We start from the raw sequence: 20,413 nt of genomic DNA, 5'->3' as shown, positions 1-20,413 counted from the left end.
ATGGATTTATCAGCCAGCTGTTTGTCAGAAAGTAAAATAATATTGGTGATATCATCATCATCATCATCAGCAGCAGCAATAATATTTATGATATTAGTATTATTATCATCATCAACAACAATAATAATAATAACGACAATAGCAACAACAACCATGAGCACCAGACTTCCTTTTAAGAGCTGATGGTTAGGAGCCAAGCAGATGTGCCAGTTCTCAGTGTGGAGCTATTACATTTCAAGCAAACTAAAACCATCATATATGTTTGGATTATTAAAGGAATTAACACTACCTAGTCTATCACAGGTTTCAGATATTTTAATCTCATATTTCCATAATAAACTAATTAGATTTAATAAGTTAAGACTGAGGACAGGGAAAGTGCTTTCATTTCCAGTCATAGTTTAACCCAGTTCCCTCCTTTTGTTGATGTCAATTTCAATTGTGAGGACAAGTATAGAAATGCTCATGTTTTGTTTCAGTCTTCTCAGAATGGTTAGAACTATCTTAGAACAAGATTATTATGATTTACACAAATCTGTACACATTGGAAAGATTTAGTATAGGATCTCAAGAGCAAGCAGAGACTGCACTTTCACAGTTCAGGTCCCTAAAAAAGGGAGACAGCAATGAAGATGACAACATTCACACAGGAGCTATTTGTGAGCTAGTAGCAGTCCTGTTTTATATTACATTTTTGAACATAAAATCATTAAATCCATACTTTCCAAATGAGAATTTAAACTGTATTTTTTAGTATTATAAATCAAGCAGCTTTGAAATTAATAAAGCAAATTTTTAATTATTTAAAATACTATATTATGGACAGTATCAAGTAATGCAAAGGATGAAATGACAAGTTCAATTTTCTTTCATTTCTTTGAAACTTGTCTCAGGGTAGCATTTTATGCTATATATAGGGTGGCTTTCCATTTTTGTGGATCCTCTTGCAATGTAATCAATTTTGGTCTAAACAAAGGTTGGGAATACATATTTTTGCTGAAGATACGCACATAGCTTCATTTTAAATTTCCCAGTTATTTTGTTGCATATTTTTATAAGTAATAAAGAAATTTTCTTGACTTGTTTTTCCACACACAAGGCTAGGGAAAAATAATGGTTTAATCATCTTAGAAAAATGCAAGAGTAGTAACAATATTTATAAATATATTAAAGGAGGAAAATGTTTGGAAAATATCTATTAAAATATATTTCCCTTAGGAAATATAATATCAGCTTGCATGATTAATTTAAAGTGTTTCAAGGATTCACTGAAACCCATCTTAATCTTCTTTGTGTGATCAATTCTATTTTACTGCTCTGAGATTTATGCAATAAAGCAAATAAATGGTTGATTTATTTCAGTGTTCCACTTGTGTGACAAAGCATGAGAGATGCAATGAAGAGAGATGAAATCAACTGATGTACAGAAAAGAATTTGTTATATGCTAATGTTGTTTAGATTTGTGAAGATAGTTTAGGTTTTTTTTTTAGTTTTTTATTACCATATCAGGAACACCAAAAACATTATCAAATAAAATAATTATTTTTGCATTCAAATTTGATGATGTAAGCATATAGTTCCAATGCTTTAGAAAGTTCAAAAATTCTGCCTTTTGAATGGAAATGGAAGTTTTCTTTTTAGGCCATGAGTACATAGTGGAATGGAAATACATTATAATCTTCACAAATGTTGCCCAAAGTGCCTGAAAATGTCATGTTAATACCATCACTAAGAATGTCAGAGTTATCTACTTTGTCCAGAAATATAATTCAGAAAAGGTTTTTTAATTCTGTCAGAAAAAGTACCCAAGAATGAAGGGGCATGATCTTTGTCTGAGATAGAAACCAAAATGAAATCCAGATAACATGAAAGTCTTGGAAAGATACTATATAAGAAGAACATTTGGAAAGCTTATTTTATAGAATGAATGCATTTTTACAAATAAATTTATTTTAAAAAGGAATGTTTGTAATAGATTTTCCCTGAATTTTCAATCAACGCTAGTGGTAATAGGCACTGTAGTCACTGTGGATACTAAAAAAACTTAATATAGATGTATGCTTAGGTAACAGTCATGAATTTTACTGATGTCAAAATTGGATATATTTTGTCAGTAGAAGGTTTTGTATATCTGGATCCTACAGTGTATAGCACACATCAACATGTTTGTAGAGAACCTTTCCCCATTTACAGCCAAAGTCAGGATCAACAAAACTTCAGACATGATTAGAAAGCTCAACACACAGCTTCCCACCGGTACAATATCAATGGACAGCCACATCTTCTCTTGATGCCTTCTTGGCATCTCATTTACTTTCACCTGCAACTGAAGGTTGCTGATTTTTTATTAGGAGTTAAGGAAGTTTGGCCCAAGTTATTCTCTTGATCATCAGGGGTCACAGAAACATAGAATCATTTAAGCTGAAAAAGATCTTCGGGTCCAACTGTAAGCCAGGACAGCCAAGTCCACCACTAAACCATGTATTTAAGTGCTACATCTACACATTGTTTAAATGCCTTCAGGACTGGTGACTGAACAGTTTTCCTGGCCAGCCTCTTCCAATGCCTGAAAACCCATCTGGTGAAGAAATTTGTCCCAAATTCCAATATAAACTTCCCCCGATGCAACTTAAAGCCATTTCCTCTCATCCTGTCAGTTGTTATTTGGGAGAAGAGACTGACCACCCCACCAAATTCAAAACCACTAAGAAGTTTTTGGTGCATCTGCTGCCCTTGGTAGCTATTCACCCACAAAAAAAAAGCCTTAAATTTTGCCTTTCTTCTTTCCAAGAGGAAAATAAATGGATAAGTGTGCCTCTGAAACTAAGATGATAGGTTTTTAAAGCATAAGAGAAGGTTTTAAATTTGGGCTTTCTTTCCTTTTTAAGATTTTTGAAGCTTGTCTTACTGGTCAGTCAGTCATGCACCTTTTATGACTTTAATTTTTCAGAAGGAGTTATATGATTTTCATTTGCTTTCCTGCAACCAGCTATGGGCTGATGCAGTGGCTGGAGTAAAGGTATTTTTCAGGGTCATGGGCTGCTTCTCAGTCATTTCCTATCTGTCCTGTTGAGTGGGGATATTTGATACACTTCATGGGCATTAAACTGGGCAGTACTGGGCTCAAATTAGCTTTAGAAGTAAATTGGGAATTGACTGTATCATAACACGAGATAGGCCTCAGTGAGAAGGAAAGCTGTGTGAAGCTGGAAGGTGCTGTAAGAAGAGCTGTGCCACACATGAACCCCTGCTTGTGTCCCTGGGGTGGACCACGGACAGTACTTTACTTCAGGCAGCTGTATGAGACAGAACAATACTCACCTCCTTTTCTGCAGTATCACCCACTGTTGGTTGATGTTACATTGCAAAATAAGGTTTTAGATGCTGCACCCGGTCCAGTGGAAAGGAGTGGATGTTAGGGAATTTCAAAATATATTTGTTTGAAAGGACAGAACAAGAAAGTGCCAGCACTTCTTTTTATTGTCCCTTTCCTTTGTATTGTCAAGTACTCATTTTTCATGAGTACAGGTAATACACAAAAAGTACTACAAATATATATTTTTTTTAGATTAGATCTAAAAAATATCAGGTTTGTACTAGCAATATTACAGAGTATGCATTAGTGCAGTGCTCAGACAGTTTGATACATTTATGAAAATTTCTATTGTTTCTGTTGTCACATCTCAGTGTTTCCAGAACATCTTATAGATGTTGAGATGCATCTGTCTGAGCTCTAAGGAAAGGTCTGACCTTAGGCATTCCAGTTATTCCAGCATGCCTACAGTGCGACTTTGTCACAAAAAACATTTGCAATGTGGATTTACTGATTTCTGCTCTGTGTTCTGCAGCAATTCCAAAGCAACATACCTTTGTTAAGAAAAGAAAACTAGGTCTCCTTCAGAATAAATTCTTTGTGAGAAACATCTTTGGTGGAGATGTCCTTCAAACACAACATGGAGAGTGAGACTGGTGAATGGTGAGAATGAAGACATCTGCAGTAGGATGTCTGCTCCCTCATGTGAAAAGCCTGTCAGCGTTCTTTGTCCCTGGAGTAGACATTCATTCATCTTGAATCTTGTGATACTGTATTTATCATATTTCCACTGGAAGGCAACTGAGTGATTTTTACTGAATAAATGTTCTGTTGTGCCAAAGCATTCAAAATGTCCAGGCTCATTTTCAAAAGCAATTTAACGCCCATAGGGGCTAGAACCCATTCATCTTTATCCACTCTGACTTCTTTTTGATAATTCCTAGGAAATATTGGCCATGGCTGGAACTGAGGTGAATGTTTTCTAACAGTGAGGTCAAAAGGTGAGCTCAAAAATGGTTGTCAATACATTTGGTGTGGTGATTAAGGCACAAATGTAAACTGTAACAGATTACCAGAGACAGCATACAGGGAAATAGGCTTTCTAGAGTGGAACTATGTTCTACTTGAATACTCTAGTGCAATATATTTGTGTTTATGCTGTTCCTGTTTTATTGATGAGCCTTAAATCCAAGACGGTCTGTCTAGTATCTTTGTCCTTGTAATTTTATAAACAACATATTTTTCTCCCAGGAAAGTTGCTCAGAGGCATATAATTTCACTTCTGCATGCACCCCAAGGTCTGGCTACTGTGGCAAAATGGAGAAATTTAGTACTGCTTAGAGGTTAAGCGTGTTCAATATCCACTAAAGTGCAAGTTCCCTCAATTCTGAACTGATTCTGGGCATATTGGTACTCTGGGCTTCTGCACAATGCACTGGATCCAAAAGTCTTTCTCTCAAAAACTAGAAGAGAAGAATTCACCAGCCATGTTTTTGTAACAATACCACAGAGGACTCAAAGTGAAAACCAGGACCCAATCTGTTGGAGGTTTCATGGAGTTTGAGCGTTGTTTTGCAAATTAGCTGCCTGGGGACTAATATTTCTAGAAACCTCTGAGTTTTGGGGCTGTCCAAACTTCTGCTGAGTCAATTTATTAGAAGTCAGGTATTCTGCTCTACTTCTCCCTGTGCAGACTTTTGTCACATAATACCTGTAAGGCAGAAGATTGTAGAAAATTGATTTTTTTTTCAAGGAAATGACTCATCTGCTGCAATTTATTCCTATGTGAGGTAGTTCCCACAGCTGCCAACCTGCTTCCCTACTAGGAGATACAGTACTTGGTGATGAAATTTAGGCAGGTATCCATGATCACTGGAGTCTGACCAGGTCCATCAGCACTCAATACACTGAGACATCTAAACATGTCATTCTGGGGTTAATGAATTGACCCATAGACTTAGTGGTTAGACCTAATGGAAAGTAATTACTGATGAGGCAAGAAACTCGTGTTCTGTTCTCTTTTCAGTATAGGAATTGAAATCTACTTTGTCTCTAGTCTAGAGATAGGGTAATGGAGAAAATGAACACTGAATCTTTTTTGTGTAGATGTACCAAACCACAGCCAGGAACATTGGAAGGAGCAGGGGAGAATTTGGAACTGCAACCTAGCAAAGAAGACAGGCTTTTGAATAGTTCCTAAGGGGGGGAAAAAAAAAAAGTAGAAAGAAAAAAACTAAAGTAACTACTTGAGTAGTTCTTTACTCAACATCTGATTAAAAATAGACTTGAATCTGTAAGCAGGTTGACATTGTGCTTTGAGACAATAACCAGAACCTGCAGATTCATACAATTCAGCTAAGTGCTTCTCTGATGTTATAAAATTTAATAACTCTGGTGTGCTAACAGCCATACTGCTTTCAGATACTGATATACAAATTATATCCTTAGTCCCCTTATCTCTCTCTGTGACAGAAAGTGTTACAGATATGTACACCTTATCCTGCCTTCAGCATCTCAGGGAATAACTTTCTTAGTTTCTGGGTGGTAGTTGTGAGCACTGTTTAAGATAAAGTGTGGCCATTAGCCAGTGCTTAAGATATTACATCAGACTCTGTGCCTTATTTGCAGTAGGAAATGAATTGTGAAAACTGTGGTCTTTGTTTTTACAGTTGACCAGTCATAAATTATGTTTTAGAAAATAAAAAGCAGGGATTTAATCAAAAATAAATAATTATATTAATTTGGCAAAAGGACAAAAGAGCTTTGCTTTTACTTGTCTTTTTTAAAGCTATAAGGACTTAGCCAAGAGTTCATTTTACCTTTCGTATCTTGAAATTGGAATCCTTCTTTCCCTTAACTCACAAACTTGACAGACAGAAGTGTTCTGCCACACTTTTCACTTTAGGACGCTATATGTTATATTTTCTATGAGCCAAATATCCTTTACAGAGATGTCTGGGAAATAAGCCAGTTATAATGGTCTCAGGAGAACTAGCAGGATTGCTGAAAAACAAAGAAGTATACTTATATTTAAGTACATGAATATCTCAAATTAGTACAGCAAATGGCAATTGACAGCTTTTGATGAATCTTGACGCTACTTTCTGATCAAACAATGTATGATATTTTAAATTAAAATGTATTTCTCTCTTCATTGACATTAATGAAGGTCTGAATCTGTAGCTTCTGAATCATGTCTAGTTATAATTCATATAAATTTAATCCAAATACTTTTATATACTGTGTACTGTACAGTCACCTCTCAGGTGACTGTATATCTCAAAAGTGAGCAAAGCAGTGTCATTGCTTGGAGTGATAGCGCCATTTTCAAGTCACTCTATTAATTTTGATGGCAAGATGCCATCAAAACATTGTATGTTTTTGGCCAAGGTTGGTTGGCCCATCTTTGAGAAAGATGGCCTCTGGCAAATTGGTTTGTTGGGTTTTTTTTTCCATTTGGAGATAGCCCAAAGTGTTCCAGATGTCAAAGCTCTGACTTACACTCATGCCAGATTTTGAACAAAAATTCCCATGAGCAGAGCTTACTGGGGGAATATGCAGATTTATACTCTGCTATTTATAGAAGAACACTAGTGTAATCAAATATCAACACAAGTGCACCTTTAAATAGAAAATCATGGTGAAAATGTCTTCTATTACACATTGATACAGCTGTTCTGCAATTTGGAAGTCTGTATGAAGAAGAAGTACCATTGGTTAATTAAGCATACTTTATCTGAGTAAGTTTAAAGACTTGGTAGTGCATATATTGTAAAAAAGAAAACCCTTCTGATCCCTACCTTTTAATCAGATGGAGTGCTTGTACGGAGTTTTAAAAAGGAAAGGGAGGAGATTCAGGAATAATTTCAAATTTTTCTGTCCCAAATGTTAAATCAACAAACAGCCAGATGAACAACTAATCATATTTGTTAAAACTTAGAATTATTATTTATTTTTTGATTTTTAAATTTATTTCTTTATATTTTTTAATATTTTTTCTTTCAAAACTGAAAAGAAACTTCAGTTTTATCACAGTGTTTCTCATTTGCATTATACTTGTGGCACTGGTTTATGGCATATCCATAGCAATTACATGCTCAGTTCCTACTGATGTAAGAGAATGTATTGATCTGTTCAACTTTTAGGTGTACATTAAAAATACATTTACATATACATGTATATATGTATGAATGTATATATATATGTATATATGTGTGCATATATATCCATTTATATATATACATATATATGTATATATATTATAATTTTTAAATTATTGGGGCCTGATGCTACTTAAAACTGATTAAAACATTTAGATCAAAGTGTTCCCTGTCTGTGCTGTAATGAAAAGAAGCTAAGCATCAAATGTACTAATTAGAAAGGCACCTGTTTTCTTGTTAATATCTTAGCTTGAAATAATTTTTACTGGGAAGATGAAAATGTCATCTTATCTTTAGAAGTTACATAGCATGCAGTTGGTTTTTTGTTTTGTTTTTTTTAAATAAACCAACAAAAATATAATAAAACCAAGGAACATGATTTTTAAAATATCAAAGAAATAATTTGTGACATCCAGATTCATTTTTCTTTATGAGGCATTTACCAGCTACATGACTTCAGAAAAGGGTTGCTGTTAGCCTTCCTCATCATCAGTAGAAAGACATAGGTCCTTCCAAAGAAGAGGTTTAATTTCATTTACATGATTAAGACAATTGTATCTTTTCCTCAAATACTATCAGGTTATACATTTTTAGAGGATTTGACATGAAGGCACCTAAGAAAGCTAGTTGCAGTATGTATGAAAAAACTGTACTGCCATCTCAAAACATGTTTTCTAGGAAGTCTTGTTGACCAACAAAATTGTAAGTTAGGCTTTTAAATGTCCAAAGGTCAATAAGATAATATTTGCAACCTAAGTTGTCATCTTTCTATTTGAAGTTTTGTCTACTTTTCAGCACAGGTTAGTAACACTGTAACACTCAAAGTCAGACGTCCCAGTTAATTCTTTCTAACTAATGATGCTAATTATTTAAGTAATAAAATTAATATTATATAGTCACGTGGTCATAATAGCATATCTTATTGCATTTTACTACTTCTGGAATGAAAAATGAATTATTTAACTTTCAAATGGAAGTTCAACTTTTTGAAATACCTTTTTTCTCTTAAGAAAAATTATTCAAAATAATTTTTAACTGTTTTTGTGCCTATTGAGTCTAGGAGTGATAAAAGATTTTGTGATCAGAGTTAATTGTATATAGAAAATAATTTCAGCTAAGCTTTCCAAACAGATGTGACTTCTGGGACAAACTTTGTACTTTTACCTTGCAAGGTTGTCTTTCAATAGTACTTTCCTGCCTATATTGTCATTCCACAGTGGTCCCTGTGAATCTTGCAGAATCTGTAGAACACACCCACATTGTCTCCTACACAGACCAGATTTCTGCTCCTACTTGGGAAAAAAAAGTTCCTTCCCCCCCTCCCACCCCCCCATTTCTGATTAATTAGTGAAAAATGGCCAGTGTTAGAGAAACACAAACTATTCCTTCCTGATTAACCCTGATACACTAACATCCAAGAAACTCTTAGCCCAAGCCAATACCTATTATGAGGAGAATATACAAGTATCTTTCTGACAGCAGAAACTCAAAACATACAGTATCATTTGTGCACCAGTCCTGTTCTATATGGCATGTAATTCCTGACCTCAATGGAAAGATTGATCATGACTTCTTCCATCTGATATTTATGAAATGTTGCCTAGCATGTCTGGCAGAGTCAGTAATACATTTTCCTCTTTTTCTGTTTTGTCTCTTGTTTCTATAGCATCTGAGTTTTGTGTGATTTCTCATTAAACATTCTCAAGTTTCACCCACACGGGCCATCTGGACTATAGTTAATATTTTAGGACCTATCCCCTTAACTTTGATGTACTTTCTTGTAACTGCTAAAACATGGTGATATCTCTTCCTTCTGTCTTGAGAACCTCCTCCTCACAAACCCAGACATACCAGAGGAACCAAGGGCTTGATACTGCCAGCAGCTGAACTCTTTCAGATCTCTTCTATATTTTTTTGAAATCTGAGAAAATCTATGATGAGAAAAAGAAATCTGTGAAGTCTCAGCAGCAAGAATCTTACCAAAATGAAAGGCCTAACATCCTAAAGCATAAAATATTATATAAAAAATAAGTTTCATGTCAGTGTTTCCTGAAGTTGGTTTGTTGCATTAGATTATGAACACCAAAATGGTGCTGTGATGACCAGCACAGGACCCACTAAAATGGATTCACTAATGACACTGTCAATACTATAGCTTGATCCTGTCTTCTCCTGAACCTTATTTCCCTCTCAGGTTCATTGCATTTCATCTGAGTAACTGTTTTGTGAACCAACAAGTTCCGTTCCACACCTATGATTGGAACAAGCATTTTACTCTGATTTAATCCAGAAGTATCTCTCAAACAGCTCAGTCACTTTCAAAATAGTCTTAGGGTCTGATGTTACAATTTGTCATTCTTATAAAGTGAAAACAAGCCTGGAAGATAAAAAGGTCAGATAAATGTTTTTAAGAAAGAAACTGACAGCTCTCATAATGCTTGTGCTTAGTATAATAAGACACTTATCTGTGTAATTCCATCCTCTTGATCCTGTGGGATCACTGTAATGACATTTCTTTCTCAAGGATGGACCCACAGAAATGCTTCATGATCTGTCTCATGATGTTGACTAACTGAACCATGATCACTTTTCTTAAGCACAGCGACTAATCATGATTGTTATCTTATTCTTCTTCCCTGTCATCTGCATCATTCGACCCAGATGAAATGCTCAGTCACAAGGACATGGTTTGGGCACTGGTGCAGGTGCAGTGGGTCACTCATGATTAAAGGAGGCCCATTGAGCCACAAGCAGGAGCTGCTTAGATCTTTCCAGCTTGAGTAAAGAGAGTGAAGGCAGAATTCAGTTCCCTTTGCTCAAATGTCCAGGGCAGCCTATATGTTCCAGGAGTCTAAGATATATTCAAGAGTAAAAGGGCTTTTTAAGTAGCATCTATAGATAAGGAGAGATACCCAAGCACGTCCAACAGACATTAAGCATCTATCCTTGTGTAGAATTGCATAATAGCTCTAGATTTTGTTGATCCTGACTGAGATCACAATCATCACATATAATACCTACATTTAGGTTCTTGACCTCTGAATTTGACCCAAAGAGACTGTAATAACAGGGTGTTAAGGCCTGTCATGGAAGAGACACTGCATTAGGCATCTCTAAAATCTGGTTGGGAAAATCTTTACAAGGTAGGGGATTCATCCCACTTCTAGGAGAGACACATGGGACTGATATCTTTGAAAGAAGAGAAGATTTATTTCCTCTCCTGCTCCCCAAAAGTTACATAATTTTGTCTTTAGACAGAACATTTATAGTTTTGTCTTTTGTCTGTATAAATTTATTGCAAATTACAGAAAATTCCTTGAAGTTTGCCACAGTTTATTTTCCCTCTTTTGTTGTTTGTTTTCAGACTACTGCAGAAATCTGATCACCACAGAACCACTTGCCAAAACAGCACAGAAACAGGGTAGAGAGAGTAATGGTGATCTTGCCAAAGAATTTCGATCCAATATGCTGCACAGTGCACACAGCGCTCTGCCTCAGTAGTCATTGAAACACTGGTTGTTTCTGTGACACTTCATCCATAACTAGTGTTAAGTTGAAATATATTTGTACTGTTAATCAGAATGCTGCACATTATAATGCATTTAGGTGTCTGCTATGTCTAAATGCGTTATTCTAGGGGATTCAATTTGTTTTAATTGGCTAGTTTGGGATAATGGTCCTTAAATTCCCTGTCTCATCCTTCTTCCCACTTCTTTGCCATAGTCATACACAATTTTAAACTGGAGGATGAGCATAGGTGTGCAAAAGGATATTTTACCAGGGATTATAAGAATATATCACAAAACAAACATAGATATTTCCTGAAGTGAAGAACACTAAGATTTGAATATTTGTGAGGTCTGTGGATATATTGCCGTTAAACAGAAAATCAACATGTGCTGCTGTATGCACAATCCCTTATATCTGTAAATTTTCCCCTTATGCTGTCCAGAGATATTCTCTTCCTCCTCAAATTTTTAGGAAAAACTGTGTTAAATCACTACATTTCCCACTGTCCTTTCAGAATGTCTATGGTTGAATGATGGATTGAAGAATCTCTAGAAAACCTTGGCTTTAATTTGATACAAAATGATAGTTGACTTTTTTAAGAACATCCATTTCATTTTTCTGAAGAACCTCACTCTTTCTGTGGTGAGGTGTTTTAGGGAAAGATTTTTCTTATTTTGGAAATTGTCTTTAGGGCCAGGAACTAAATCTTATAAACCTGTTAACAAGGATGTAACAATCTGTTAGTCTGGGATTTTTTGGGTTTGCACTGTAAGTGAATAGGATCGAGGTTTAAAAAACTGAATTATTTATGCTATTATATGCTTATTTTATTTTCCATGTGCATAATAGAGAACTGTATAACAATTCTGTTTTAGAAAATTTTACCTTCAGGGGATTTTCCCTTTGCAGAGGATGTAAGGACTAAAAGCAGTAATAGACTTTCTTCTGTTTACATATCTACCTACATGTGAGCTGTGTTGAAGACCACACTTGCTTTTCTGCTTTCAGTAGATGTCTGTGTGTTATTTCTATAGAAAAATGTTGTCTATGTTCTTTCTTTTGTTTTGAAGCATGTCTCTGAGAGAATAAAAACTCTCCTGCATTCTTCTTACCTGACAAATATATATATTCCTCCTCTACTCTGATTCCCCAAAGTTGTCCACTTACTACTTTCTCCTCAAGTCCTAGTCAAAGGCTAAGCAGAGTAGTTCCAAAGACAAAAATTTATTTCCCATACACAAAGTATTTATAAAGATTGCTTGTCAGAAGTCATTTACAGTGCTACATTGCTTTCTAGAATGATGTGAAACATGACTGCTTTCTTAAACAGTAATTTGTCAAATGGAGTACATAAAGCAGACAAAGTATCTCACTGGTGAACATTGACTATGCAGTTCTTTCACTAGCAGTTCAAGTTCCACTTTAAAGCTCATGCTTTTAAAGTTAGAATTAGCTCTTTTAATGGGTGAAATATCCTAAATATTCCCTCTAAAAGCATGTTGTATTTTTGATGCATTATTCAACTATTTTCACAATCAGTCTTAGTAAACCAGTTCAGTTTTTACTGAGTATGAGACTAACCTTGCTTCAGCCCAACCACCTGTCAATCAGAAAGTAACCCCAGATGTCCTTGAACAATCTTCTCCTTTTAATTAGAAAAGAAAAATTAATTCTTATATTTGTGCGTGGACTTCAGTGCCCACTGATACCATTTTTTGGATTTTTTTCCTTTTTTTTCACAATGTAGACTGTATTGACAAGATTATTTTTTGAACTTTGTAATTAAAAGTCACATCATTCTCATAAAAAAATGCTTTTCTATTGTTTGAATAAAAGCATTTTTTATAGAAGATAATTGTATTTATTAGCTTTTTTAGCACACAGAAATACTTAAGTCACTTTTTTTTCACAAGAAGATTTAATGTAATTAAGCTTGTAACTTTGTTAAGATTTGTTAGTCTGTAAAGAGTATGCTTTGAATGTAGGTATATAGGCATGAACATTCAGAATTCAGTAAAAGATTAAGTTATTGCATATAAACAAAAAATAAATTCATACATACATTCGTGATTTAATCTGAATCTGTCTCCTACCTTAGAGAAAAGTGTCAGAAATGGTTATAAATATACATATAAATATAAAATAACTCAGGTTATTTTTTCAGTATCGTGAGGAAAGCCCATGGCTATTCTGAGACACTTTCAATCTGCTAATATTGCAGTTGCTTTTTATTTGAAGAGTAAAAGGGTGACAGAGAAATAGTAATTTTTCAGGTTTAAAATTCCACACCAGTTACAAATCTTCCTTAGTTTTACCTGCTCTTAACTTTCATATATGTGCACACTTCTAACCAATATAAAACAGCAGAGAGAAATCAGATAAAATCAAGTTACTTACTCAAGGTCTTTAGCTGGAGTTATTTTAAAGGTTTTTAGTAATTTAGCCAGCATGTGAGAGATGAAAACACATTGCTTTGCATTGTTGTGCCTCATAAGATGTGTGATTCTCTTCATCCTTCCCTCTTTCAACCCATGTCGCTTGAAGGAGCTGATTTTGTATTTCACAGGGGGCAAAATGAGACCTGATTTGCTCTTTTGTTATCCACAACAGTTTTAAGTGCTACTTTGAGAAAAAAATACCCCTTGATCACCTTTGTATCCAAGGGCTTTGAATGTACTGAGGACAGATATTCTTGCTGCTGTCTTTCTCTTCTGGACCAATGTTGACCTGGGGTGTGAGTCCACAGCTGGCTGAACATGAGCCAGCAGTGAGCCCAGGTGGCCAAGAAGGCCAATATCATCCTGGTCTGGATCAATATAATCAGCAGCACCAGGGCAGTGATTGGCTCCTGTACTTGGCACTGGTGAAGCCATACCTTGAATCCTGTGTTCAGTTCTGGGCCCTTCACTGCAAGAAAGAAAATGATGTGCTGGAGTGTGTCCAGAGAAAGGCACGGAGCTGGTGAAGGGTCTGGAGCACAAGGAGCTCCTTGTAAGGAGCAGCTGAGGCAGATGTTTGGCCTTGAGAAAAGGAGGCTCACGGGTGACCTTATTGCTCTCTACAAGTACCTGAAAGGAGGCTGTAGAAAGGTGGGGATCACCCTCTCAACCAACTAGTGACAGGAGAGGGCACACCATCAAGCTGCACCAGGTGAGGCTCAGGTTGGGGTCAGGAGGAATTTTTCACAGAAGAGTTGTCAAGCACTAGAACAGCTTGAGCGGGGAGGTCGTGTAGTCACCATTCCTGGAGGTGTTCGCAAAAAACTTGCATGTGGTACTTAGTGTCATAGTCTAGTTGATAAGGTGATGCTCAAATATTGGAGCCAATTACCTTAGAGGCCTTTTCCAACCTAAATGAGTCTACGATTCTGCCACCTCCATTGCTTTTCCTTAGCATATGCTCAGATACCCCAAGGCAAGCTTGAGTTATTACACATGCTTAAGGCCGAGCTCTTAAACAAGGGTTACCTACGTGACACAGGTTCAAATGTACTTCAGTTGGGTTACAATATATGGTTCTAGCATTTTCAATCATTGTAAGGATTATCTAATTGTAACAACAGCCCCACTTCCTTCACTGTTATTTCTTATGAGGCACTTCTGGCTTATGAGGCAATTCAGAAGAAGAGTGTATCATCTGACCCAGAGTATTCCAAAATCTTGTAAGTTAAAAAAAGGTAATATGAGACAAAAAGGGTTTTAATAGAAGAGGAAATTAATGATCATGATGATAGTCCTGACAGATGGTCAGGGGAAGTTGAGAAGATAGGGCTAGAAGTGTTATTTAAGGGGAAATGAGACTTTTTGGGGTTTTTTTTCAGACAGACTGATATTAAAATAGTTATTGGGAAAGAAAAAGTCTTTTACAAAGAGTCTCAGATTTGGAATAAACACTTCTTTCTGTGTCAGATTTGAATAGTGTAAGAGAAAAGAAACAAAAAATGGGTGTTAAAAGAAAAAGCATGTTCTTTTTGAGGTGGCTGATAATGGGATTCTGCTATCTGTAAATCAGGAACGCTACTTCGTTGAAGTGCAGTGCAGGAAAATACACCAACATATACACTACCTAATACATTAGATTTCTTTTTCAATAAATATTCACCCAGAATCACAGACACTAAATTTGTTCAGTCTTATAACTTCTAGTTCTGCAGGTACTGTGGTTTGAACTCTGGAATTGTTCTTCCGGTGGCTGTGTCAGTGAGACAGAATACAGCATTAAGTAGGGTAGCTTTCGTGCTCGTTTTCTTATTCCTAATAGCTGCAGATACTTTAGAGTTAGATTAACTTGTCCTTTTTTTTCTGAAGACTAAGCAATTCAGTTTGCATATATGAACAGCATGGAGAAAAGGGGAGGAAGGAAGGGAAACAAAATTAATTTTCAGGAGGGACTATGGGAGTTCTCATGAATGAAACAGGTCATTGCTACTCCTTGGATCATCACCAGGAATTTACATTTTTATTCCCATAAAGCAGGAGGTATCTTGCAAGGCAGTGTAAGGTTTTCCTAGGGCATTTTAATGCTTTTACATCTTTCTTTCTGCATCATATGTGCTTAGTTGTTTAGGGACCTAGAACTGAGAGCCACAGAAGCAGAGGGAAAAGACATGCTGTTTATCTGACTTGCAGTCAGTTGGTAAAAGGTTTGGAACTGTTTCTATTAGGAATAGATTTGTGAGTCAGAGACTGGTTCAACCTGCATCCATCTCTGTGAATTTTCTTGGTGTAAAAAGAACCCAAATAGAAAGAAAACTATTTGCACTGATGGATGCTGTACAGAATCCAAAGACTCACAGAGGCATAAGACTGTAGTTGGAAGTGTAAAAGAGACAATTTAAACAAGTAGTGCAGCTTTTAAGCAACACTGAAACATCTTTAAAATGACCAATTACTTTGTAGGTGTCCGGAAAATTTCCAGAAATCAGTTCTGGAAACATGATAGGTAGAATTGTCATCAGAGTGCCAATGTGGCTGCAATAGGTAGTCGTGTAAGAGCACTTGGCTACTATAGCAAAAAACCCAACTTTGTTGAACTCTTTATTCTAAAAACATTAAGTAAAAACAGATGAAACTGCTAAAGTTTTATCAGGCTTGATATGGAATTGTTGGTATTTATGTGGATTCCATGTAAAGTAAAAGGTCAAGACATACTTGAAACTCGATCCTAACTGAAAATATTTGCCACTTGCAGTAAGCCTGTCTCATCTTTCTGATTGTGATGAGAAATTCAAATGTTTTTGTCACTCAGTTAAATCCTAGATACTGCACTGAAAGAGAGGTTTTTGTGGAGATTTCTTTTGGTGTAAAGCCTGTGTTTAATCAGCAAAGCATCATATATATTCTCAAGGTGACTTGCATAACTTTTTTCCCTTTGTTTTGACCATAAAAATGAAGAAATAACATGTTTTATGTGCCATTAGGGCACAGCTGGGGCTAGACTGACCCTTATCCTACTCCCTGAAGAGTAAGACAAATTAAGTGGACTGTGTTATAATTGCTCTAATAAGCCAAACACTCTCAGGACATATTGACGCCACCCAAGAACAACAGTAAGATGTGTATTTTCATGTGAACTGTATTGTTTCTTATGTTTTGGGTTATTAGCAGGAAAATTTGTTTTCCTCTTGAGCAGATTCCTGTGGAACGCAGGGGCTTGGACTTCCACTATATAAACAGTCAGAAAACATACAGTAGCATTTTAATCTCAGGTACTAGATGCCTGCTCAGTACCTCAAATTTGAGGAAACTCAAACTTACAGCCTAAATATTTGCCTCCTTCCAAAGGAAGCAGAACCTGCTGTCTGAAGTGCTGGGAAGATATTCTGACTTCACTTAAGTCAGTGACAAACACACATGTGCATGGGTACCTAGAAATTATATGAGATCTGTGTATGAACAGAAAAAAATGTTGTTCTATGTGATAGTTATGCAGCCTTTCTTTAATTTTATGCTGCTACAAATTTCCTATGTGAAGGGAAAAAAGAGCCAAAACAATGCTAAAACACATTTCCCAGGATTTGAAGTTTTATGTAAGTAGTTATTTAATTTACAGTTATTACTGCAATCTGATGAGCTAATTAATATTCTAAAAATTGCTGCCAAACAGCCATCAAGAGCACTGTTTTACTTTAAACTTGCCTGTTAGGCAAGTAGTAATTGTCATGTGGTTCAATTCATGTTTTCAGTTCTTAGAGAAGTAAAGAGGGAGATCAGCAGAGCTGGCACCCTGGGCTTCCATGGGGTAGATTACAGGCCTTTCAGTCTGACTTTGGTGCCAGGGAAGGTCATGGAGCAGATCATCTTGAGTGTCATCCTGTGGCACATGCACAGGGGATCAGACCCAGCCAGCATGGGTATATGAAAGGCATTGACCTGCTGGACCAACCTCGTCTAATGCCAAGGCTGCCTACTCAGTAAATGAGGGAAAGGCAGCAGATGTTGTCTACCTGAACTTTAGTAAAGCCTTTGACACTGTTTTCCACAGCAAAACTGGCTGCTTTGATAGGTGCACCCTTCACTGGATAAAAAAAATACTGGATGGCCGATCCCAGAAAGTGGTGGAGAATAGAATTAAATCTGGCTAGCAGACAGCCACTAGTGGTGTCCCCAGGGCTCAGTACTGCGGCCAGTTCTGGTTAATGTCTTAATCCATGATCTGGACAAGGGCATTGAGTGCACCCTCAGTCAGTTCATAAATGACACCAAGTTGGATGGAAATGTTTATCTGCTGGAGGGTAGAATGACTCTGCAGAGGGCTCTGGACAGGCTGGATCGGTGGGCTGAGGACAAGTATAGGAGGTTCTACAAGGTGTAGTAGTGAGTCCTGCACTTGGGTCACAACAACCCCAGGCAGTGCTACAGGGCTGGGGAAGAATGGATGGAAAATGACCCAGCAGAAAAGGACCTGAGAGTGCTGGTCAACAGTAGATGAACATGAGCCAGCTGTGCTCAGGCAGCCAGAAAAGCTGGTGGAATCCTGACTTGTATCCACATTAGTATGTTCAGTGATTTTCCCCCTGTACTCAGCACAGGTGAGTCCACACCTCAAATCTTGTATTCAGTTTTGGGCCTCTCACATACAAGAAAGACATTGAAGTACTGGAGCGTGTCCAGAGAAGGGCAACAGGGTTGGAAAGGGTCTGGAGCACAAAATTTTTGAGGAGTGGCTGAGGGAGCTTAGTTGTTTAGCCTAGAGTAAAGGAGGGTCAGGAGACACCTTATCACCTTATCACTCTGAGAGGAGGTTGTAGCCAGAAGGGGGTCAGTCTGTTTTCCCAAGAAACAGGTGACAGAATGACTAATATCACCCTCAAGTTATATCAGGGGAGGTCTATGTTGGATATTAGTCAAAATTTCTTCACTAAAAGGGTTGTCAAGCCTTGGAAGAGGCTACGCAGAAAAGTGATTGAATCACCATCCCTGGAAGTATTTAAGATGTACATATGTGGTCCTTATGGACATGGTTCAGTGGTGGACTTGACAGTGCTGGGATGGACTTGATGGTCTTAAAAGTATATTTCAACCTAACTGATTATATGATTCTATTATATGGATTGAACTATAAATAGTAAATGAGTCCTTTTTATTTTTTTTAGGAGTCCCTCTTTTCTCTTATTTGATCTCTTTTTCTGGGGAGTGATTAATTTACCTGTAATGAGGAACGAAAGGGAAAAAACAGGAGGTGGGAGGGTAGGTGTGCATTCTCTTCCTCTTCTCTGGACTCATCGTGCTCTCCCTTATTTTCTCTCTCCTTTATATCTGTTATTCTTATTACCTATCTTACTTCTTTTTCATGACTTCATGAATAAGAGATGTTTATACATCACTGACTAACCTATGGGGTTTTCCCCCTTTCATTTAATTTCATTTTCTCCTGTCATTGTCCAAAGTTGTAAATTCACCTCCATTCTCTAATATGTTTCTCTTCCTGACATCACTTTATTTCCAGCTTGCTCTATGCCCTTCCTCAACATTTTTAAACTGCATAATTTTGTCCCCTCTTCTCATCTTCTTTTAAAGTGTTAATACCATATTCATGCAGCAGGGGTGTTCAGGGTGGAGACAGGGATAGCAAGGAAGGATGGGAGCTTTTATCCCCACAAAATGGCAAAGCAGCAGGTTATCTCTGAATATATGTCATTGTACCTGAATTCTCTCTTCTTCCTGGGACCAATATGGTAGAGAAGTACACTATGAAAACACTGAACATGCAGTCCATCAGCAGTTTACGCTGTTGCTTTTAGCTGAGGGCCATTATGGCATAATAAAGGAAAGATGGAGCTATGTCAAGCTAATTCTTAACACATAATAGTTTACTTCAGGCCTAATAAACCATAAATTGTTTGCTTTGTGTCTTGCAACCTAAAAAATATTACTACCTTAAAAGTTGTGTTCTTTTCTAATGGGAAGAAAAAATAGGGGGCAGAGCAGGAAGGTCAAGAAAGGGTTTAAAGGGGAAAGAGGGCAATTAATAGAAGCAAAACATTATTTCTCTTGCTGAAAGTTTATTTGAGAAGGGGAATATATCACAATAATCAACGAGGTTTTTTGCCTTCAGCCTGTCTGAGGCCATGTGGTTTGGAGATCTGATCACTAGTCCGAAAAGGAAAGGCTGTTTGCAAGATTTCTGGGGTGTTTTTTCCTGGAAAAGGTGAGAGGACAAAAGCAGAAATCTATGACATACACTTTATGCCTTGTAAGGAAAGTATTCATCTGTCTATCTGCCTCTCTCTCTCTCTTTTTCTTTCTTTCTACATGCATATATATAGAGATCCATATGTTTCAAGCTGTCACTAAATTGATTTGGAGGCAGATTTTTCTTTCATATACTGCTCTGAAGATTAGGTTAAAATGCAATATTTAATATATGGCTTAAACCAATTGAATTGGATTTTCTTGTTTGTTTTGCCCTTTTACATTCGCTCTTCAGTATTTTATGGAGTTTTGCATGGTATTTCCATCAGTAATAACAGTTCTGACTACTTGGAGACAGAACAATGCCAAAGCAGGAGATGGTGTTTGAAAATTCAAACAGCAATTTGTAACAATCATGCTTGCTTAATACACCCCACAACATTTTGTTGTGTACAGAATCTGTGGAATTTTTAAACCATTTATAAACTCATATTTTGCGTGAGCATGAGTAGCTGGCTCTTTGTTGTATAAATAAGTCATTATTTTCTCATTTGTGTTTGTGCTGTCTTTCAGTACTTTTGATTTCTTTAACAGTGTGAACTTTGGTTCAGCTTCTCTTTTGAAATACTGCTTCCATTCAATTTTCTTTGCAACAGGTTCATTAGGCAGTACTTTGCCCATTTTTGCTATCTTGTGTTTTTTTAGTTTTTTATTTTGTTTTTTGTTTCGTTGGGTTTTTTTCTGGTGTGTAACTAAAACAATTTTCTGATTAAATTGACTATTAATAGCCATTATT

The 20,413-nt window shown here is 36.6% G+C and overlaps 1 protein-coding gene across 4 annotated transcripts in view; it reads left to right on the top strand.

Moving 5' to 3' along the window:
* Positions 1 to 20,413, top strand: part of TAFA5 (TAFA chemokine like family member 5) — a 450,274-nt gene that overhangs the window by 380,805 nt on the left and 49,056 nt on the right. Inside the window, exon 4 of one of the 4 annotated variants that reach the window (XR_015772528.1) lies at positions 19,541 to 19,633. The exons of the other annotated variants lie outside the window; for them this stretch is intronic. The gene's annotated coding sequence lies outside the window, so the exon portion shown is untranslated. The remainder of the gene's footprint in view (positions 1 to 19,540; positions 19,634 to 20,413) is intronic. 4 annotated transcript variants of the gene reach the window in all.

This window comes from Pseudopodoces humilis, chromosome 5 (assembly GCF_049639895.1).
Source record: "Pseudopodoces humilis isolate 2021_Gansu_Grassland_sample_001 chromosome 5, ASM4963989v1, whole genome shotgun sequence".
NCBI classification, from domain to species: domain Eukaryota; kingdom Metazoa; phylum Chordata; class Aves; order Passeriformes; family Paridae; genus Pseudopodoces; species Pseudopodoces humilis.
Note: the sequence above shows the minus strand (reverse complement) of the source record. Positions and strands in the feature narration are given on the sequence as shown.